This window comes from Trichogramma pretiosum, unplaced genomic scaffold (genome assembly GCF_000599845.2).
Source record: "Trichogramma pretiosum strain Unisexual culture from Peru unplaced genomic scaffold, Tpre_2.0 scaffold19, whole genome shotgun sequence".
Taxonomy (NCBI): domain Eukaryota; kingdom Metazoa; phylum Arthropoda; class Insecta; order Hymenoptera; family Trichogrammatidae; genus Trichogramma; species Trichogramma pretiosum.
Genome location: NW_019641707.1, coordinates 1,018,229 through 1,042,711, shown reverse-complemented (window position 1 = coordinate 1,042,711; position 24,483 = coordinate 1,018,229). Strand labels below are relative to the sequence as shown.

The window sequence follows — 24,483 nt, the reverse complement described above, 5'->3', positions numbered from 1 at the left end:
GTTTTCCCGTAACGGTTCGTTGTGGGAGAAATGATACATTTCAACTCTTGATACTCTACTACAATACACTGCGTACAAGGCCCATCGTACAATATTCTAAGAATTTTAAGAATTATTCAAAAACATTTTTACACTTACTGTTTTATCAACATTTTTATTAAAATTTTTCTTCTACTTATGCAACCACGTTTACTTAGCCACTTGCTGATTTACAAATAAAGGTACTGGCCATCTAGCGGCAGAAATTGGCTTTAATTATGATATAACTTTCATTGATTTTTTCACAATAATCGTAAAAGCTAGATCAGTCTTAAAACATTAATTTTCAATCGGAATGTTTCAATTTAAATTTTAAATCGACTCCATTTTTGTAATTTTTTGCTTTCAAAATAATGTCGGTGATTGATGATTCATGAAATTGCTGTGCTTTTTACATTAAAAAAAATCTGTTTTTATGCACTCATTTTCTACGAAGATTTCACGTAAAAGTACCATGAATGAAATTCAATATCGATTATTTTTGATTTAAATTTTGATTTAAGAACTTTATATTGGTACCCATGTAAAACAAAACCTCGCCGTATAAATAAGAATAGTCCATTCAACAAAGATTTAAAATCAATGGTCGATGCATGAGGTTTTCGATAGAAAGGGCGATTATCGATGTAGGTCAATCAGAATGTAAGCGCACGTATAAACCGCAGCGAAACAATGATCGAGAAAATAGAGCCGATTCCTCGATCCCGAGCGCAGTGTACAGTTTTTGCTATAGCCGAAAGTACATAGCCGGGCCAGCAATGGCATACTCGTTTCTCGGCGCGTAATTATTGGTATTTCGCATTTCTAAACGCAAGATATATATCTGCAAAACGGGCGGCTGATGCTATGCCGGTGTTCTGCTGCTGCTGCATCTGTAATTCGTGTATATGGGGCGACGCAGTACCTCTCGATATATACACACCACCCTCCGTTTCGCCGCAGTACAGCTTACGCAATATAGATGTATACCTGTATCGTGGCCGACGAAGAGAGCTGCTATGTACAGCCGAGCAATCGCATCGATTGCGGTTTAGTGCCGAGCGTTAATTTCGGCTATACATACATATTCACCCGAGTAAAGAGATGAAATTCACGATTAGATCGCGAGGGTATGTATATAGAAATTCTACCTCCAATATATATCCCGAGCCGGGTACAGTGGAGAGTGCTTTACTATGTGCGCTTCGATTACTCTCCCTCTTCCTCTCTCGTTCTATGTGTCTCTCTCTTTCTTCCGCGCCGAGTAGCGCGTACGTGTGTATGCGTGTACGCACACCAAGTGATCAAATTTGTCAACTACCACTATCATCGGAACGTTTTTTTTTTTTTTTTTTTTGCCCCATGAATGTACGTTTTTTTTTCGACCCACGTCAAAATTTATTGAAAAAATTGAGAAAAATGTTTCGTACGTCTCTCGATAGTACACGCATACCTCGCGCGAATCGAATAACATATCTCGCGTTCCCCGAGCAAATATTCATCAGGTATCGCAAACAAAACGTTGTCGTCGTCGTCGTCGTCCTTGTCGTCGTCGTTATTATTGTTGTTGTTTTTTGCCGCGTTGTTTACCCCGAAAATTTCATAATAGTGCGCCGAGAGATACAAAACTATATGCATACGCGCGGAGTTGTGCTCTACGCAATAGTGTCACACGAGCATGTCGCGTATCCCGAAATGCTTTTTGATAACAATCCGCAAACATGTACGAACGTTATGTACGAACTACAGTATGCTCTGCCTGGAAAAGTATATCCCGCTTGTGCATAAATGACACAGAGCATGCATTTGTGAATTTTTTCATCGCGAGATATTCATGTCATAACTGCGAGATTACCACGGGGACATGATAATGAACCTCGGTCTGCCGATGTTTTCTTTCTTTAAACGAAAGAAAATAAAGGCCGTTAAAGCACAGATAAGTGAGATGCGCGCAATTTCTCTCGCTCGTTAATTTTTCCAAAAAATCGTTGTATTTTTTTCCTGTTTCGCTATAACCTGCAGTATATACAAATGCGTCACGTTTTACACAATACGCAGCCTCGTGTTTGCGTCAAGTTGTTTTAATACCTTTTCTCCTCCCCCGTCCGAATTGTTCGTATCATGCCCGGTCAGCCCTCGAGCCGCCGCCGCCGCCGCTGCTGCTTCGTGTACATTCAAACACTTTACAGATTTTCCATTGACTTTGGGGGTGGAGGTGCTTTTTGATTTTCGCCGGTGTAGCAGTATATACACTGTATATATACGCGAAGCTCACCCCCACCTCCCACACTGCTATAACGTTCGGGCTGACAAATGAATTCGGGGGCTCTACTACTATACTTTCTACTGCTGCTGCTGCTGCTGCCGCTGCTGCTCGTTTCGGCACATTTCGCTGATGTATTGTTTTTCTGCAAAACCGGCGGCGGATTCCGGGCGTTTATTTAGTACAGTTACGCGCGCGCGACAGTTTTATTGCCAGTCACTGCGCGATATCGCGCGAGCAGTCGCTAAAATAAATGAAATTGATATTTTCCGCGTACCTACGTTTCGAGCCTATGTTGATTTCTGATTTTTAAAATGCTTTTTTCCCACGTTTTTTTACCTCCCGCGCTTTTGTTAATTCCACTTGTACATACGAATGAACTGCGTCGAGAGTCTATTGTTTCAACGTTAATCCTCCTCTCTTGCCCTTTTTTTTTATATTTCAAAATATTTGAGCTAGGAATATGTATACTGCAGATGTAAGCGTATCTAATCGAGTCCCGCGTCACACGTATATCTCGCCATTCAATCCGCGTACTGCTCGCTGCGCGTATATAAGGCTTAGCTGCACAAATCGAAAAGTAATCAAACGGTGTGGTTTCGCTACTTCGCTGTAGGGTGTGTATGGGTGTGTGCGAGCGAGGATGTATAGGTAGAGAAGATAGGCGATGGTGGCGCGCGCAAAATCAATTGGAAACGTGCTTAATATAGCGCCGCGTACTCTGCACTTCGTTGCTTTCCTCTCTCTCTCTCTCTCGTTTTCCGTACGCGAGAGCCAACTCAATTTTTCCTATCTCCCGGGCGTAATTCTCAGTGCTGTAACCTGTAACGCGCATGCTAGCTCGTACATACACACACACATACACACACACTACTGGGCGTCATCTGAATGTCGAGAAAACTCGAGCTTACATGCTATCTTGTCTCTGATATTATATTATAATTTTTTTTCTATCCCTTAAACCAAGCCAACTCGCTAGCTGGAAAGTGTAACGGTTAAAAAGTTATTTGAAAATTTTACATCAAGCAAACACGCGCTCGTGTACTCGAGTCCAATGAACCTCCATGTGTCTCTCAGCGCAGCACAAAGCTTGAGTTTCCGTTTTTAATACTTGATTTCTTGGACTTTCGTGACGCATTAATTTTGCGGCGAGTCAACGCGAAAAATCGCACACAGTTTGCGTAGCTTTCGAATTCACCAACCACGTGATATATACCCGATTTTCATTTACATCGAAGCTTAAAGAGAGAAAAAAACCATTCTCTGTCCCAATAGTATCTACCCCGGTATCCAAATATACCTATACTCGTCTTCTTGGCGAACACGTTGGCGTTTCAAAGGAGTGGTATTTCAATAAAAGCTCCGGTATACGCAAAATAAATAAGCCTTTTTCGCTGTGGATTTAAAAGGACGAATAAAGAGAGTCGAGCCCCGCGCGCGCTATATACCGTCGTCGTGCTGCTGCTGCTACCGGAGCGTGTATATATACGACGCGCGCGCGCGCGAGACTATAAATGTGACGCATTCGGTATATGATATTACGGAAGTACTTCCTTCCCACGGCAACGTATGGGTTTGCGGGTTAATATCGCGAGCGCTTGCCGCTACCGAGTACGAGCGAGCGTCGAGCTATTTCTCGGCTACTGCAGCAGCTTTCTATATTTCTCTCTCTCTCTCCCAGGCTACCTACCTAGTACACACATAAGTGTAGTGCATATATGTGTACACGAGGCAAATATATGTGTGTGTGTGTGCGCGCAACTACCGAGAGCTAGATATTACGTACAAATAATTCAAACTGCGTATACCGAAAAAGGCATAAAAAAAGAGTGCACATGTTTGTGCGGTTAGTCGCGAGAAGGAGAAGAACTCGAGCGCGAGCAATGGTTCAGGGTGAACGTATATACGTGTATTTATATATGAACACGCGCCCGCGCCTGGTACAGCTGCAGCACATACGTGCACACACACACACCCATAGACATCTCGAAGTTGCTAACTTTTTGAAACTATATATTGTGTGCATACGCGGAGTGGCTTCGCCGCGCGAGTCTCTCTACTATATAGTGTGAAATACAGAACATTTGCTCTCCGAGACATTATCTATTGCGCTCGCGCGCACACGCGCGCAGGGCTCGCGCGCGGTATAAGTATTTAGCAATGAATTTTGCATTCGGCTGTTTACTCGCGCGCGTAGCGCTGGAAGAGAGAGAGAGAGAGAACGCGAATATTATTACGCGTACAAATCAACGAGTACCCGCTAAGCTGCGTTGCATGTAACTATATACGTAGGTGCAGATGCGCATATATTTGTACACACTCGCGCGCGCACCGAAGCTCATTAAGTCGAGAGTAGTATATACCAGAACGAGCGAGTGAAATATTTTTATTTTGTGTTTTTTTTTTTCATTCGGTATAGTATACGGTTCGGGTTGCGAGAGTCGAGAGTTATACAATAATTAAAAGGGCCGGGCCGAGAACTTAATGGAGAGCCCATGAAATAAAGTCATTATTACATTGGCATTATTAAAAAACACTCGAAAGCGACGCTGGAATTAAGGGGTTCTGCGCAGTGAAAGATTGCGCCCAGCGCAAAGGATCGAAATTCTTGAGACATAATAAAGGCGCGCGCCGGGCAAAACTAAGGTAAAGAGCACCCAGAGACAGTAACACAAATTCCTACTTATAATACCGGTACTGCAAGGGTGGCGTGTTATTATCAGCGAGCGCGCGAGAAAGGCCCTTACAATCGGTAATAACGATGAAAAGTCTCTACGCTGTACGAGGGAAAGAGAGAAAGACGGTATAATAATGAAGTCTTCGATCGAATCATCGCTTTCGGTCATTTCTTTTCATATTCTTTCTCTCTTTTTTTTGGCACTGCACGCTTGTCTTGAGGAGAGAGAGAGAAAGAGAAAAGGAAGAAAGAGAGAAAGACAGACCCCTGCACGCTTCAGGGGCTGTGTTATTACGCAAAAAGGCGCCTCTTCTTCGTTCTCGTAGTTGTCGTTGCCACTCGAGCGTGCGCAATACCAGCGCACGATTCTTCGCGTGCGCGCGCGAGAGAGTTATTAGAATGGCGCCACCACTGCTGCTACTGCTCCTCGTCGTCGTCGTCGTCGTCGTAGTGGTGGTAGTAGTCATCGCTACCCTTATTCTTCCGTTCTCGCTCTTTCTCCAACGTCGTCGTCGTCGTCGTCGTCGTCGTCAATTAAGGTTCAGTGCCGTCTTTAGCTTTCGCTGTAATGTAAGAACGTTAAATATGTCAAATGAATTTTTTTTCTCTTTTTATTTCCCATCTTTTTTTCTTGTATACCTGATTCATTGCGTCATTTGGATTTTTTCAATGCGTTGTAAAAAATTAATTAGTTCAATGAGTCTACGCAATGACCGATTCGTAAATTCAATCTTTCTAGGACTTTTGATGGAATGGCCATCTGTGAATGAGAGTACAACAAATGGAAGAACGACATCTTTCAAATTATAATCGTTTCAGAAAAGATACCTATTATACAAGAAGCAACACGCTAATACTCTGACGCACACTGCAAATAAATTGTTTCCTCGTTTTACTTTTGATTATCGCATATACACTCTCGCCTCGTAGCCGTAATGAAAAAACTCGGTGGCCGTAATAGAATAGCCCGGCATTGTAATGAAACTCTGCTAGCGCGCGACGTCTTGCGCGTGCACGGCTCTCTTCTGCGAGCGAGCAGCGCGCGAGATCTTTCTTCTTTCTTTTTTTTTTTGTCCTTAACTCTCGAGGTCCGTGGACACAAAAAAGAAAGTGTGCAATATACTTTCTTTTGCGGGCATTTTTCTTCTCCCGTCGGAAAATCTACCCTTCTTCGTTTCGAGGCAAAATAGGTCGGCTGCTGCTGCTGCTACGGAGCGATGATGACTTCATTCGTGAAGGACTCGCTCGTTCGCTCAAGTTCTGCATAAACGAGGAAATATCCGCGCTTGCACATTTTGCTCGTCGGAAGATCGTTACCTACGCGCTCGTACTTCAACATTCAACTTCGAAATAATGATTCGCCCCCGAGGGCGGCTTACAAATCGAAGACAATAAATTAAAATTGAAAAATTACGTCAACGCCGTCGAGCCATGCGTGGATGTATACATCATTATTATACAAGGCGAAATGGTTATCATCATTACAAGGTTGTTATACGACTAAACGAATGAATTTTCGGCACTCGGCATACAGCGCAGAGGCTTCAGCGATCCTAAACTTCGTTACAAGCTAAAACTAATTATGCAAGTTTAGAAGGTAGTTAAGACAAAGCGAATTATTCGCAGTTTTACTGCCGCGCGTATTTCGCGCCGCGCTACTATACTTCTAGGCGCGGTGTATATAAGTTTTCCAGCCCCGGCCCCGAAAATTATAAATGGATAATACGCGGCGCGATACTCGAGACGCCGCACGCACTGCTCAGCAGCTCTGCGCATCGAGAGTAATAGTGCACGGTGCGCGTTTGTATGCCGTAGTGCGCTCATCGTGTGCGTCGGGCGGCACTGCGTACCATGCGTGCTATATAGGCAAACACGATATAGCATAGTCGAAAAGTCACGACACACACAAAAAGTCGTTCGCTGCCTGCGCCTCGTTCATGGGCGCGCTCGCATGTACGCGCATTTGTTGAAATTATACGCCGCGCTCTCGTGTGTCTTTGTTTAACGAGCTCTTTATATTTACTTAATTTACAGCTGAGGCTGGAAGCTGTACATGTATATACGTACGTATAGCTATACAGAGCCTGCCAAAGTAGCCTCATCTGGTATGTAGCGCTTTGGCGTGCGTACACGTACACGTTCACGTACGTACATCGGTGGAAGCCCATACACGCGCGTTATATACCTATATCGTCGGGGTCGTATAGAGCCCAGTACAACGTTAGAACTGAATTAATTATTCAGCCGCGTTTCGCAACTGCTGTACGTGGTTACCACCGTTAGCTTCGAAGCGCCTCACTCTCTCTCTCTCTCTCTCTCTTCCCTTTTCACTTGCCTCCGTGTGCTCTTCTTGCTCACATACCGCAACCGATCCTGTTTCCCGCACCGTGCCTCGCAACTCACGCATTGTTTCTTCCTTCTTTTTTTTTCACGTCGCTTTCGACTACTGCTACTACTACATCAATCGACGAAAGAGATCTCTCAATTTACGGAGCACGAGAGGACGATTGCTCACACCCCTCAGGAATCATGCGGCTTTTATTCATTCTACATTGGCGAATAATCGTCCGCGAAAAATTATCATGCAGCCTCTCTCGTCTGCCTGCTGCCGCTGCTCTATCTCGAAAAATTGGTTATTCGAGTCCTCTCTCGCGATGGAATATATTTTGCCGCGCGCGCGCACCTGTCGCATATACATTATATAAAGAGAGAGTATCTCTTTGCTCCGCGCCACTCGCTCAAGCTCTCCCTATCTCTCTTTTAGCTTCTCTCTCTCTCGTACTCGCTCGCTCTGTAGCTGGAAACGCGCGTGCGATAATGAAATTCACTAGGAACTTGGTAATTCATCTGCTCTTTCTGTCTCTCGTCTGATCCCTCCTCGTCGCGCGCGCGCTGCACTGTGCACTGCTGCCATGTATATAGCTATATGTGGATGGTGCCGTAGCTCCGGCGCTCCAAAAGCTCATTCACTCTCCCGGTCTCCTCTGCTTCTCTGCAAAGTTACGAGAGAGGGAAACTGCTGTCGTTTCTAAATATGCAGAGCATCCAGCCAGGCAGCAGCTCGCTCTCCCTCTCACTCGCGCGCGCGCGAGCATCAACGTTAAAACCTTAACCTCTCCTCACCCTCTTAACCTAGTGTCGAGCGCGTATGTGCACGCGGACTTTATGCACGTACTGTTAGTAGATATCCACTCGCACGCAAACGTGCCCATAGACAAGCAGTAGATAGGTTATATATGTGCGAGGGCTACACGCGAATTTATCTGTTTAATGCGCTCGCGAGTACTCGCTTTTTTTCCCTCCCATCACACGAGGCAAACAACTCTCGAGGCTGCACTTAATCAGCTTTACTCTTTTCTATCTCTCTCTCTCTCTCTCTCTCTCGGCGTTCGACTCTGCCATACGTGCACGTATATCCGATCCAAGCTAACAGTCGAATACGCCAGATAGCTGCATATATACAACTCCATACTACCTATAAACTTCGTTATGTCACTTTCAGGTTCTCGTCGGGGCGCTTATATGTACTACTTTATGATTGTATTGCTCATTTACAGGCAAACATGCGCGACACACGATTATCGGTCTCGTCGTCATTATTTGAATTTGCTCTCGCGATATCGTCTGTCTCTCGTCGTCGTGCGCTGTTTGTCGCTAGATTTCCGCTGCTGCCTCTGCGCGTAATATACGCGAACAAATATAAACAAACAGTGAGAGAGAGAAAGAGAGAGAGATGTTTGTTTGCACTCGCGCTAGCTCTCGTATCTAGCTCTCAATAGGCTTTTGGCAAAACTATCTTGAAGAATTACCTCTGGGCGAATAATTGGGGAAAACTCGACTCCGTACTTTATACTGCTACACACGCGTACATTTATTTTACATACACGCGCGAGTCGTGAACGCTGCTGCTGATATCTCTTTTCGTATACCGTACGCGGGTACCATGTACATGCGTGTACGTAGCCGTGTATATACATTTTATGCGCAGAGAGAGAGAAACGAGAAAACCAACATCGAACGTACGTATGTATATAGCTACGTACAGCCTCGAGTTGGTCGAAACTGTAATCTTGTTTTCGAAATGTTCAACCGCGCCGCGTTCAATACGTCCTCCTCGTTCCTCGACCTCTCGCTGTATGTATACGGTTGTGCAGGTCGTGTGTGTAGGCCAGTCGCGCGCAACAAACACGTGTAGCTCCGAGACCACAAGCTCTCTCTTGCTCCCTTTCCTTTTCCTCTGCTTATTCCACTCTCCTTACTATGTACTCGCGCGCGCGCGTTCGACAATTTGTCTCGAGCTTTGAGCTCTTACTTATTTCTCTTTCTCTCTTTCTCTTTCGTTGCGAACGGGATACGGGATCTCGCTTATCGTTGCTGTACTGCTTTTGCCGCCGTCGATGCCGCCAACCCCAGAGTTCTGTAGAGAGAGAGCTCGGAGAGTGTGCGGTTTCCGAGAAACGCGCGGTGTAAAGAGCGCGCGCGCGCGCGTAGGGTTTAGATTTCTCAACTGCAGCTTTGCGGTTCGTCGACTACCTCACCCACAAGGCTCAAATTAAAACCTAAAAATCCACGCTCCGACCCAGCGGCCTCGTATAAGGCCATTTTCCTCGTTTCCTTCCTCTTTTTTTCTTCCGTTATTACGATTCATGTTGTTGTTTTTTATTTTTTTTATCGACGCACGGGTCTCTTTCGTGCGACGAGCAAGGGAGGGAGACAGAAAGTCATCATATGTATTATAGTCGCGAACAGATTGTTATCGTTGCCGAACACGTTCGAATTTATTAAGCGCGTCCGTAGACGGCAGCAGCAGCTCGAGCTATATACGACTCGAGCTGAGCGAGCTTTAAAGCTCGACTTTATCACCAGCAACATTTCCTCTCTTGCTGCCGCTGCCGCTGCGCCCGGCATCCTCTTTCTACATCAACTTCGCCTATATATATATTTCCTCTATCTCTCTCTTTCTCTCATTCGCTCTGCGAATCGTGTACACAAGTGTGTGTATGTGTGTGTTTATGCGCGTTTGCGGTGAGCTAGCACATTTGTATGTAACGTGTGTATCTGCTCGTGCTCTCTCTCTCTCTCTCACTCTCCAAATGCAGAACCATTACACATATACACTGCTTCGTATCGGTTTGTGTGTGTGTGTGTGTGTGTGTGTGTGTGTGTGTGTGTGTGNGGCGAGGCGCTTATTTCCTTTGCGAGTCGCATGCGGCATAACTCGATTACCATATGGTAATGTCTCGGCGAATTATCACCTCGGCCATTAGGTCTTATTCTCACACCATCATCGTCCTCCTCCTCCTCCTCCTCGTCCGCCGTCGCCGACGCCTCTCCGTTTTAAGCCAATCCAATAGCAAACTCGAAGATAATTCCCGTTCACGTTATAGTATAGTCTATTGCTGTGCTGCACGAGAGAAAGCTCGAGCTTTAGATCCAGCAGCAGCAGCTGAGAAGAGACGTTTCTATTTCTACTGGTGTGGATACTACTCTTTCGACGAAGTAATCCAGAGATGTTATAAGGACTTTGTTAACCGCTCGAAATTGGTAAACCTCGACTACTAGGCGACAATCGCCGAGCTGGAAGACGAGAGAGAGAGAGAGAGAGAGAAAGAGAGAAATGTCCATTAAATACGAAGCGATCGTTGCGCCAAGGTGCCGCACCCGACTGCAGCTATAGCAGCAGCAGCAGCAGCAGCGACAGCGACAGCACAATCAAGGCGGTGCTGCGCGTCTATATGAGGTCTCACAAATGCCGCTATATACCCGTCCGCGCGCACACGAATATTACCCCTGGACGGAAATTTCCGCCTTCTCGAACGACCGGCCGCCTCTCAGCCTCTCAGCAGCACAGCGCGGCACTGGCTACATTGTGTGTAATGCTCGGTTGATCACTCGGTATGAACGTTGACTGCTCTCTGAAGCCAGTGCCACGCTCCGTTGTTCCATTTCGTCTTATAAATACACGTCCGCCGTGGCCGCCGCCGCCACTCTTGGCGCTTTAATGAAACTTCAGTCGCGCCGGGACGTTATACATTTTACGAAAAATTATTATTATTATAGCGTCGCTATATAAGGCTCCGAAAGGTTATATAATATAACGTTATATAACGTCAAATCTTAATACGTCGCGAGGATTAGGCCGAAAACTGTAAAATTTTCTACACGCGCGATAACGCACGGCTATGAAATGCGGTATTAAAACGCGACGCAGTTCAGCTCGGCTCAGTTCCTCCTCCTCCTCCTCCTCCTGCAACCCCGCAGATTTTATTTAATTCATACATCTTGCGATAAAATTTATCGACATTCCTCTCTATCGCGCGCGTTGACGCTGCCAATGCTGACGCAAATATATATCATCCGTTCGATATTTGATGTAAAATAAAATTTTCAACGCAGCGCGACAATATGTGTGCGTGCGTGTGGTGCGCGCACGTGAGAAGGTGCCGCAGGGCGCGTTACCTTCAGATATTCTATACGGGCTGCTGCCGCGCGTTAAATTCCATTATATTACGTATTGATTTATATATTATAGCGCCAAGTTGCGGAAGCGTAACCGTTAGGTGCTATGTGTGTGTGTGTGTGCGCGCGCGCGCGGCTAACTGCATTTCAGTTAAAACGTATGGCTCGAAGTAATAAAAATAAAAATACAATGAAATAATACCCGCTCTCGCTCTCTTTCTCTCCGTATCAACGCCTTCATTTTTCGATTCAGCTGAAAACTTCAATTTCCGGTTTCATATTTTTTTTTATTTATTTATATAGACGGCGTTTGACTCAGCCGTAATAGCGCTCGCACGTATAGCGGAAAGCAAACTTTTTAATCGTGTGAGAAGTAAAAAATAAGAGCGAAAATTAAAACGAAGTATAAAAGAATAAAATCGTATTTGATGTTCTTCTTCTTCTTTTCCAAAGCGGGGCATGTGTTTATATAAAAACAACGAACAGATAGAGAAGAGAGCAATTTCTTCCATCGTCGACGTTTATCGATGACGTCTGACGTTCTTCTTACCCCTATCAAGCGGGCTTTCTTTGAGTAATGCATCGATAAATATCCCAGGAAAAGTTTTTGCTCTGTTCTCTTCGACGCACCGTTCGTCCGTAACGCGCCAGCGCGCTTCCACGCCTTACATAGCGGCGCGCTGCTACGTACCCGGATGCTTTTTATTGCGCCCGGCTCGCGTAGCGCAAACTGACTCGAAATTCGCGCCTTTTTTCGACATTCATTTTTATTATTGCGCAGATAATACTTTTGGCAGCGATATTGTAAAGAAATCGAGTCATGTGCGTGCGAGTTACAAAACTGTAGGTACGTGTGTATGAGCTAAAAAAAAAAAAAATGAAAATCCAGCGGGAAAAATAATTTTGAACGGCGAAAGATTCGAGGCACCAGAGTTACGCGAATGAGTTTGAAATTTCAACGAATACTGGGTATTGATACAGAGAAAAGGATACACGAGAATCCGAGTAGTCGATGATATAGTGGAAAATCGTGTGCACGCGGCTATGCTGCACGGCTTGATCGTAAATTTTCTATCCTATACACGCTTTGAGGAAAATAACTGCCCGTGTGCTGTACTTTTTGCGCGCGTAACGCGCCCCATCTCGTAAAACGTACCATTATACAATTGCTGGTGGGTCATTGTGATTGCACATTTTATTTTTTTGAAGGAAGATTAAAATTAAAAGTCAAAATTTTAGGGTGTCAAAAGTTCAATAAGGATGGGTCGGTGAGTGCAACTAATCATAGATGATATAATCAATAAGTTTTGGCTCTGGTAGAAATGTTCTACATTTTAAGACTAATTTTTGGTCAATGAAAAATTGTCTTGAATTTAAAAAGGTCGTTAAAACTAGAATATTTTTTGAACCTATAAAAACCTATAAAAAACTTCCAATCAGTACTTGTTTTTTCATTCTTTGATTTAAACGATTATTTTGATTTGTCACTAGCAGATAAAGGTACTCGCCATCTAGCGATAGAGACTTAAAATAATATTGTGATACTTAAAGAGATTGAGAACTGGTCAGTCGGTGGGGGTTGAAAAAGTTTTAAAACAACGAAAATTATAACACGAGCCCACCAATTTGATTCATCATTTATGATATTCATTTTTATTCTACGAGGTAAAGGGTAATCCTCAGAGTAGTCTTTTCGCGTTTTTTATAGAGTAAAACGCGGAAAACTTTGATTCATTAATCGTAAACACGTATAATATGGTTGTAAGCAAGTTTTATTTTCAATTTTCGTTAACTATCTCTTGTTATTTTTTGAAATTATTTCATCTACTTTATTTCTTCACTTTGACACCAGAGGTCGTACGGATATCGTACAGTTCCCAAAAATATATTCATACATTTATTCTTATTAATTTTACACAGTTCACAAAGTGCATAAATAAATAAATGCTCAATAGAGTCTTAATAAATTGCCAAACAAAAAGCAAGCTTTTAATTACATCACGATCCTAGGCTTTCAGCGTTATTTTTTGTTGAAAAAAAAAACTTTTCGCATCAACATCTAAATTTTATAGTACGTTATAACGGCCTGCACGTAGTGCAAGTAAAGAGTCAGCCCGTGAAAATTGGATTTTCAGCCACTTTCTCATTTTTTTTTTTTGCTCCAACAACCGAAAAAAGCTTCTGTCATACCACTCCACGGTGACTCTCCCTTTACGATTCCCCGAGTCACCAGTAGAGCGGGACTGGACAGGGTCGATTTTAAATAAATGTAACCTTGTTACATGCACGCGCTCTCGCGTGCATGGACACTTCATCTGGCGCGCGTGTATCACGGACTGCCGGGAACAAGGCGCGCGCGCGCACACACACACACACAGATACGCGCACGTATATAGTACACGTACGTAGAGGAAAACGTTTGTTTGAGCTCTTTTTCCTTCTCTTTCTCATCGAAAATTTGCGTGCAGCGCAAATACACTCGCGCACATACATATACGCGGATCGCTTTCTAAAAGCTAGTAAAAAACGTTGGTTTATATTGGAAAAAAAGCCTAGGCTTCGGCTCGGGGCCAGACTATATACTGTCACGCGCGCGGGCGCGCGTGCGGGGGGCACACGCATTCGTTTTTACAATGGCTGATGCAGCCGCGTGCACTTTTTTTTGCTGTGCGCCGCGCGCCACGAACGCGTTTTATCGGGGAAAACGGTGGGTGACTTTTTCCATTCGCGCTATTGTTTTCTTTTTTCACTGCTTTTTCGTCTGTTTAGAATACTGCTGCTCCGGCTGCTGCTGCTGCTGCTGCTGTATTGCAGCAGTAGCGGCGGCAGCGCAATTGCAATCCGGGAGGTGCTTCTTTTATATAATCTGCACGGGCTAATTTCCAAGGATTCGTATTTCCACGTTGTGCTTGTGGACGATTAGAACAATGTGGAATTTAATTTAAATGCCTCTGGGCTGTGCTCTGCTTCGCTGCAGAATATAAGGAACGATTGTCTGCGCAGCTTTGCTCGAACAATATGCGTATAACTAAACCGAGATTCACTGCCTTATTAACGGTCCGAGTGAAAAAATGAAAAAAAAAATGAATAAAATAAAAAGTTCTCAGCTGGAATATTCAATGTCACGCCAGGACAATTTATCAAATCAGTACCGGGGACTTGCTGGGCGCGCGCGCGGGCGACTGTTTGACGTTGGCCCTCGAGCGCGTGACAAACAGTCGAAACGAGTTTACGGTGGTATGTGTACCGTGCGAGCGAGCGAGAAGGAGTGAAACATCGAGTCCAGTTCTACGTCGAAAACTTGAAAACGGCCGACGACGCTCGATTTGACACTCTTTACTCTCTTAAGCTTGTACTACTACGAGCTATGGTAGCTTTTAGTATGTGTGTGTGTGTGTGCGGGCACGTATGTGAATCGGTGTGTGTGTATATAAAGCTGCTCGAGCACGTGTTTGGCATCATGAGACATCGAGGAGTTGTCGGCTAGGGACTGCTGCTGCTGCTGCTGCTGCTGCAGCGCACCTCAACTCACCCCTTACGTATATATTATGTGGCCGACTCCCAATTTCACTCCCTTAAACATCGATAATTCTCGAACAATCGCACCCTTTTTTTTCTTCCTTCCTTTTTTTCCGATCGAGGAAATTTATAAAAAAAAAGGAATCACTCGAGATTGACGTTAATGAGCTTTAGGGATTTTTTTTTCATTAGAAACGCCTCGAGATTGCGATGAGTCATCGTGAGATTAAATATCGTAAAAAAATTTCTACAAAGACGTGACCCGAGGATCGCACGATAATGACATTTTGATAATGCCATGAGGTTTCTGTCGTTGAATCCTCTGATTACCATACCAATATGACAAATACTCATTTCGCAGATTACTCTTTTTTCCATCGTAGTCAATTTCATTGAAACTATTTCATCTGACAAAGTTCTCTCAACTTTTTCGCTCGCAGCGGTAATTACTCATTTTCGATTCAGTGAATTCATATGCCACACACGGATAGTATTTTACGTCGAGGCAAACTTTACCCGCGCGCACGAACAGAAAAAGAGAGGATGTAAAAAAAATCCTGCACACGATATTTAAATTAAAAGACGCATGACGACGCTACAAACAATCGCTATAAATAAGGACAATAGGGGCTACGAGTCATGCATACAAAAACTACATCTCGCTTCCTCTCTTTCTCTCTCTTTCTCTCTCTTTCTCTCTCCACTCGACTTTGGCCGCAAATACGTACTTTTTCTCTGCATCTCCCTCGCAGGTGGATATAGCCGGCAGATGCACCAAAAAAAAGGGGGGACAGACCAAACTGCACAGAGAGCAAAAGTCGTGGCGCGCACGTATTGTAGTAGATAGAGAAAGAGAGAGAGAAAGAGCGAGATTTCGACCTCGTGTAATATCCAACTTTCTTCAACTGTATAAAACATGTGGCGCGTACACGCAAAAAGGAGCCACTCGCACACGCGTCCGCGGTATAGTAAGGATACCTCACCCTTTCTTTTTTCTACTCAGACAAGAGAAAAAAACCGCAGCTCACGGAAGCTCTCGGGGTCAGTTTGCGTGCTATATCTATATACATTATGGAGACTCTTGCGCTCGTCGGTCTGTGTGTGCGCGCGCGGCGGCGGCTTAATAGGGGTGCACGGAGACAGCTTTGCAATTAGCAGCTTAATAACTTTTTTTCCTGCACTCGTCAGGACTAATTGGATACCAATGAATGCGAATAGCGAATCGCTCTCTCTTTTTTTCTATATACGCGCGCCGGTGAGCGCACAAGGGAGAGAACATCGTTCTCTCTGCGACTGAAAGAGAATTATGTGTATGGAAAATGACTTTGGCGGACGACTGCACATAAAAGAACAAGTAAAGAGAGGAAGTTGATCGTTTCAGCCTGGTAGCTCCGGGATAAAAAACAACGGAAAACGGCGTATAATTTCCATGCTTGTCCAATCGAAAAGTGCTCCCATCCTCGCGAGGAGGAGAGCTCTCCACCGTGAAAGCTATACGCTACTGTAGTTCGTTGCACTTTTCTTTTTTATAATATACATATAATATTGCCAACTTTATAAATTGCAGAGGAAGTCGAATGAATTGACAGCACTTCCGATTTATGTTACGTATTGAAAGATTGATTAGGTAAAATGTACGACGATCGATGCAATTTCCGCTACTACTGAATATTTTGACAACACTGCCATCCTGAGTAGTGTTACGAGTCTCTTTGTAGATCTCCTGTGGTTTAGGTTGAGGTTTTCCATTCTGTACTTAAGGAAAATCCATGCTTATAAAACTGCAAAAAATTATGCGGGTAATTTTTTAGATACGTAGGATAGTTTTCCGACCCCAGCATCTTGCATTACAAGCGAGACTTGGGTCTCGCGGTGTAAAATAAAAAAAAAGGTAATCCTCCCGTGAAGCAATTGATCTTCTTTACGAGGCTTCACATTATAATTAAATTTTATACTCGCGAATATAACCGTTATAAATTCCTGCCTTGAAGCTATAAAAAAGAAACGCGTCGGTCGGTTAGAGACTGATCAAACAGCTTTCAAGATAATCCATTTTTATTATCTTTATTATTTCATTTCGGGCGAATAAAGGTTCTTACAACGTTAATGAGTCATTTCAATGTTGGTTATATTGCGTAACCCTCGTTTCAGCTCAATAGAAATCTCGCCGAATCATTTCTTTTGTGGATAGCCATTGAGTCCGACACAGGCAGGCAGTAGCAGGAGTAGTAGCAGGAGTAGTAGTAGCAGCAGCAGCAGCAGCAGTAGCGTTGAAATATTGAAATAAATTGAGCAACTTCAATTAATTATTCAAGAAAGTCAGAGCGAGATACGAGACTACTGCTGCTGCCGCTGCTACTGCACTGCATAGAGCAGCAGACCGAGGGGTGGCTTTCGCTCGTAGTATATAGTACGCAGAGCCGTAGTTGTAGTATGCCGAAGCTTTTGAATTTTTTAGTCCAGTCTATTTTCTGTTAGCTTGAACTTTTGCCCTGTCCTGGCTCATGACCTGTGTGTGTTCGCGCGCGTTCATACACAAAGGGTAGAGCGCGCAACTCTCCGCAGCTCGAGTCTGCTATGTGCCGCGGCTAAATTAAATTATTCCTTAATGGCTTATCGAATTTGTTTTATTCATGCACATATTATATGATCGTCGAATCGGGTCTATTTTGAATCGAGCTCGATGTGCCGTTTCATCCAGGCGAGACGTCGCGATAATTATTTTTGCATCAAAATCACTTATCCTCGATCAGAAATCAAATAAACTACTTTCAATATTCTTAACGGTAATGAATCTTTTATGAAGCATTTATTATATAATTAGTTGAGAGTCAAACAAATAATCCCTTAAGTAGTACAGCTCGATATTCGATCAGACAGCTGCCCTGCGTCATTATTCATCTTCAACTCTGTCGACTTCCGAAAGAACTGGATTAAGGATATATTCTCGACTGGAGTATTTATTACCTGGACTTTGGTGTTATGTACGTTGAAATTTCAAGGGCCACTATCGAAACACAGGAGAGAACGAGCGAGTAACTTTTTTCCTTCTTCACCTAGACGCATAACTATATACTCGCAGGCTCTGCAGCGAGTCTCTCTCTCTCATGCTTTGCGCGCGGGCGATCGTAACGATCATCTCCGAGGAAGATTAAAACTTTCACGCTAAACTCTCACTCGGTCCGGTCTTGATTTAACCGTATCTATTCTTCGTTGGTTCTATACGCGCGCTCGCGTTTTACTCACTCTCCGGGCCCGAATAAAAAGTAAAGTTTCGAGCTTGTTAAAAGTGTTCCTTAAAGACCTTTCCTCCGGTATAACTGGCAGTTTGGTCCTCTCTCTCGCTCTCTCTTTTGCTCTCTATCCTATATAGAGTCATCTCTATCTTTCTTTCCTGTTCTTGATTCCCTTGAAAACTTCTATTTCTCTTGTTTCGCGCGCCCCGCACACACACATACACATTTGTGCAGAGCACTCGGCAGACGCCGCTTCCATTTCTTTTAATACTGTCTTCACGCGCCGCCGCCGCGCCAACTTTACGCTCAAGTCACCTGCTTTCCTCCTTTTCACACGTTTCGTTTGACTTTTCTTCAAACTATGCTTATTTATCTTTTCCTCTTTTTCCGATCTATTTAATTGGTAAATCCACTCAATTGGATCTTTTTTTTCGCTCACCTTTGAGTCGTACTGTTTGACGCACAATTCAGTTCTTTCATTTAGAGGAATTTTCAAATTTCTCGAAATGTTCACTACCAAAAGACATTTTTTTCTCGCGCTGGCAAGAAAAATTGCGAAATTTAAAAGTATAGTGACGATATTTGAGCTGAAACTCGACGTCTTTCCATTTTTCAGCTGATATATTGCGAAATTATTGTAGCAGAAATGTAACAGAAAGTTCACCTTACTCTAATAAGATTTTTTCTGTTAAAACGGCAGCTTGGACAATATTTCAAATTATAGCTGCGATATATTAACAAAAAAAACTTTAGAACGACACATTTTCGAATTTTTTTATTTTTTTCGAAATCAAAGAGAGAATAAAATAATACTTTCTTTGATCTTTATAATAATTTGCGAGCGTTCATTCCGAAGCAAAGTTTCTTTTTCTGGGGTCCGTAAAAAAATCTGCAAAATATCGATGGTACAATATTTATATACGTCGCTTGGCTCTTTTTTTCCTTCATTTGAGATATTTCTTTTCTATTGTTATCACGTGGCAAGTGCAAAGTGCGCTGTGGTGTTTCAATGGGGCTCCCTCCTTTCTATCTAAAGCTTTTTTCCGCTTTTATTTTCTCTGGCCTTCCCTTCTCTCTTTTCTACTGACTCATTGAGGCACAAAGGAGAAGAGACTTAAATGTGCCTCCGAGTTCTGCAGAGACCATCGTGGAACGGAGAGAGAATTTATAGAGGCGATTAGAATAACAAGAATTGAGCACGCTGCGCTCTGGAACTTTGGCTGCATCGGTATTTCGTACTGATTTATCGAAGGGCAATTGGAAAAATTAATATATCATGAAGTCGTTAATGTATAGTCATGGGTAATGTATAGTCATGGGTAATGTATTTTTTTGAAATTGGCTATCGTACATTCTCGTGTGCACTCGCGCGAAAGCACAAAAAGGTTGATAAATAAAAAGGCAAGACAAAAAAGCTCTTTAATAAGCCTTAGTCTCGTGCGTGCCCGTGGTAGTTATGTTCAGTATCTACGCCATTATCACGAGCTTTTTCTCGGGAGAAGAAAAGCTCCAAGCATCATCTTAATAATTTGCACTCGAAGCTGCACTTATACCTGTAAAATAACTTGTTGCTGGGCAACGCAAAATCCTTCCTCGGATGAAGAAAAAAGCCAAGAAAGTTCATAACGAGCTCTCGCGCGCGTGTGTGTGTGACCGGTTTCATTGGAATTTAAAGAATAAAAATTTTCACAAAAAGTGCAATATTCGCCGCAGACGTGCTGCGGAAATTTTTCGTGTCGACCGTGAATGTACGACCGACGCCACTGCGTTTACGAGATACAATAGAGAAAAAAAATTTTTGCCGATCGTTCGGTCGACAGTTTTATGCGCTCGCACGCGCGTATGGCGATGGTCCCCTCTTTGTCAAGATACTTTTGCCCTCCGCGTAGCCCGAGCGGGTTGCGCATGTTTTACATTTCGAAATTTCACGCGAGGTGTCAATTTTTATACGCTCGCACTCGCTGTGCGCGATCGTGCATGCGTGCGTGCGTGCGTTCCTGCAGCATCAAAAGCGACGTTTTATGTCGCGACCGGACTGGGAGTCGTCTGTCACGAAATGTATATAAATTCCGTTGGCGATGTGCTCCATGGCGTCGTTTTTGTTTTCGTCATCGATATGTATACTTTGTTGCTGTTCAATACGCGGGTAAAAAAAATCGTAGTTTGCACTACAAAATTCTTAGGTGGTACATAAAAATAATCTTCCAGTTGTGCAAAAATTTTAGTTTTTTCAACAAAATATTGCAGGCGTTACTATAAATTTTTGTTCGCACAAAGAAACGTTTTTGTTTTAGACTCAATCTGAAATTGTTTTTCAACCAACATCTATTACATTTAAAGTACAAGGTAACAAAAAAATATTAAACGCATTTAAAAAGACCTGAAAATGACAATATGATCGTATCAAAAAATTTAGATTAGTCTTTAACCATTTTAAGTCTTTAACCATTCTAAGAAGGTGTAAGGAGAGAGAGAAAAAAAAAAAAAAAAAAAAAAAAAAAAAAAAAGTACAATATTACACCGCTAGATGGCGAGTACCTGTATTTGTAAATCTGCAAGTGTCTAAGTAAAAAAATTGTATAACTCAAAGCCAGATTATAAGAAAGTACTGAATTCGATGATGGGTGATCGTCAAAATATTTTCATTAGATCGCAAAAAAGTGGAACATTAAAAATTGTAAAACACACGTTGCACCTTTAATTAAAATATTTCCAGTTTTGAACGCCCTATTATTTTACCAAGAAACTTTTTTGTCGGCCCAAATTATCCACAAGTAACTGAAAAATGTCGTTGTCCCAACTTTTGTGGTATAGACTAAGATTTTTACCCTCAGCATACGTATAAACGGATGCTGAAAATGCGTCTTCCTTTGATACTTTTGACTTTTCGATGTTTCGTTGTTGTTTCATTTTCATTGACATTTTGAATGTAGAAGCTTGTCTGTATAGTTCGTGTCAATGACTTTGCGAAACAAACTACTAACGTCACCACCAAAGCCTGATATTTCTCTCGGCACTGCGCTCACGCGCACGAATTTTCGACCATATACTCAGTCACCGAATGATCATTCGAAGAAGCCACCGCCACCCCGTAACGTTAAAAACTCGCGCGCGCAGTGTGTACGCAACGTCGCATCAGAGGCAGCTCGCATTAGTGCGCGCGGAACAACGCGCGTATAATATATGTACATATAATATATACGTGCGCGGGGGTGTACCGCAATATGAGCGAACGAACGCGCCCGGCACCTAACCACAAAGCATATAACCACGAAAACATTCCAAACCGAGGTAGAGAGAGAGAGAGGGAAGAGACTCGCTGGGCTTACAGTGCATAAAATAAAAAGGAGCTCTTTATGTCGCCGCTGCTGCTGCTGCACATGCTCATCTACTTGTTATATGGATGTGCAGGGGAAAGGCGTACGCGCGCGCGAGTGCTCGCGCAAATACATACGTACGTCCCCGCTTGACAATTTCGCGGTCGACGAAAGATGTGCACTTATACTATATACGCTCACCCACACGTCTATACACACTCATACTCACACAAACGCACGCAATTTCCTCTTTTAAGAGCGCAACGATATTACCCTGCATTATGCATTAGTGCAGCGCTGCTGCTGCTGCCGTTGCAACGTCTGCGCGTACGAGAGAAAGAGAGATGCACTTCGCAAGACAAAATGGCCCGAGCGCATATATTGGCCTCTCGAGGCCCTCGAGCTAGCAAGAGAGCTGCTATCCCCCATCACCACTACGACTACTATATACTATTTCTTCGCTCTAAATTCGTCGCGCGCTAAATTCTTGCGTACTACTACTACTACTGCCTGCGTGCAGTCGCTCATCACTCGCCCTGCGTATATGCGTACAGCGCGTGGCTTCGACGCGGTGCATTACTTCCTTCCAGAGGTTCCGAGAGCAAAAAAAAAAACGTAAACGAGGGTGAGAGAGAGAGAAAGCGGAATGTACACATTCTTTTGGCTCGAATTTTTTTTCTCTCCTTTCTTTTTTTTTTTTTTTAAGCATCATCGCGAGCGCGCTGAGCTAGCTCAAAGTGCCCATATATTTCTTTTAGCCACTCTCTCTGGCACAATATACATATATAGGGGAGGGGAGGAGGAGGAGGGATGTTGCTCGCAGTCGCTCTCTTCCTCTCTGTTCGCCGCAACTTTTCAAAAATTCACGATACCAAAAGGGGTAGTAGGCGAATACGTATGTATGTATGTATATATCTATATGTATAATGTATATATGGGAAGCGGGCGAGAGGGTGTGAGAGAGAGGCGAAAGAGCCGCCGCCGCCGCGCGTACGTGGCGACGATGAAATTTACAGATTCAATGACGAAAAAAGCATTCGAATTTATGTTGCGCTCGTCGAGAGCGACGTCGGAGCAATATTCCACTCTCCTCTCGCTCTCGCTCTCTCTCGCGCACTTTTTCCCTTTTTATGTATATTTTCTCTTTTAAAACTAGCTGTATATATCTATACCACGCCCGGTGCATGCTATACATTCGAGCGCGGGCGCCGGGAAAGGGGCGAGGGTTGGGGGGGCAGAGGTAGTTCTACGTCTGCTTTTATATACCATCCCTCTCTCTCTCTCTCACTCGCTCTACGAGTTCGGTTGCTCACGTGCATCATGGCACTGTAGCTGTAAATATGGGAGACTTGGAGACGCTGCTACTGCTCCCGGTGTACGACTTCTTCTGCTGCTGCTACTACTACTACTACTACTACCACCACCACTACCACTACCACTACCACTTCTGCTACTACTACTGGTTATGCATACGCGATATTGCCAACTGCACATGGCATACACGTCGCGCATACTGAAAACGTCCGAGTCATGCTGCTGCTGCTGCCGATGCTGCAGGGAGATTGGGGGTTCGAGAGGGATGGGGGCACGGGGGTTGACGAGAGGCCGGGATAGGAGGGGCACCCGCCACGACGCACTTTATTATATAGACTTGTCGCGAATATTGTGCATCTATGTATAAACGTACGTGTGCGAGAGTGGCGCGTGCTGCTACTGCTGCTGCCGCTGCTCGCGCGTACATGCAGTTATCCGCAAAAGTTTGTTGCTCGGCTCTCTCTCTCCATCTCCCTCTCTTCATCTGGTACGCGGATGTGTATATGCATTTACCGTGTATGAATGCGAACTCTATAGATATATATTCGGGACGAACGCCGCTCGCAATACGTGTGGTACAATATGCATGCGCTGCTGCTACTGCCGTATCGATTCCGCGAGCGATCTTTCGTACGCACTTATAGCTACTTACTTGCGGATGTCTATGTTTTAAGCTCTCTTTCTCTCTCCCTCCGCCGGCTGCTGATGCTGCTTTTGTGCGTTTCAACTTTTTTAGAGACACCGTGAACGATCTATTTTTTGCGAGCGACCTATTTTTGAGGTTTATATAGAAAAATAAAAGCTTCGTGGCTGTCTACTGCATCCGTGCGATGGGATCGATGCTAACAAGACACACGGGGATGTCCCTCGAGGTTCGCTGCCTATTATTACAAAGCGGAGCTGCGCGCTGCACCTCGAGATTAGTTCCAATCACACTACTTCAACTATTGTGACTTAGCTCGAGCACGTATTATACGTACGGACGATGCATCAGAGCCACCACCGGCACGCTGTATATGGCGCGCTATGGCCCTTGCGTGTAATAATAATATTATACGCGGGCAAAACTTGTCGCGCTGCGCTCGGCGCCTCTCGAAATCATATTCAATGGCGCCGTTAATCATCCGAATGGCCCCATAAAGCCAACTATCGGCTCCTCGCTCCGTTCGACGGACGTGGTTCGTGTGCAGTGCAGCGTCCTCGTGCCTGCAACTGGTCAAAATACTCGCACTTGTGTGGGTTTGTGTGTGCGTGTGTGTTCACGCAGACGTATATTATATGGGCAGCATGCGGGAAGATAAATTTTATTGGCTTGCCTCGCGCGCTAGACTATTGGCCTTGCCGTTGTAAAATCATACCCTTGGCCTTTATGGCCTTTATTTCGGGCGTAACAGCTTTAAATCTCGACTCTTCATCGCCCCGGTGGCTGCCTGGTATAATGATGTGTACACACGCGGGTGGGCGCGCGCGCGCACACACACATGTACCAGTCGTGTTTCGTGTGTGTATTATACGATATGTTTGATAAAGCGATGAGCACAAATTTTATTGCGTGTATGTGTGTGCATGCGCGGGGCCGTTTGCAGAAAAATTATGGACCACTCCATCTCTCGATATGTTTCAATTTCAGCAATTCGTGTATACGTACGCATAGCCGCACGTATATATATTTGTGTATAA

General features: G+C 44.1%; 1 protein-coding gene across 1 annotated transcript in view; it reads left to right on the top strand.

Moving 5' to 3' along the window:
* The window catches only part of LOC106659717, an 80,368-nt gene that overhangs the window by 419 nt on the left and 55,466 nt on the right, over nt 1-24,483 (top strand). The window lies entirely within an intron of this gene.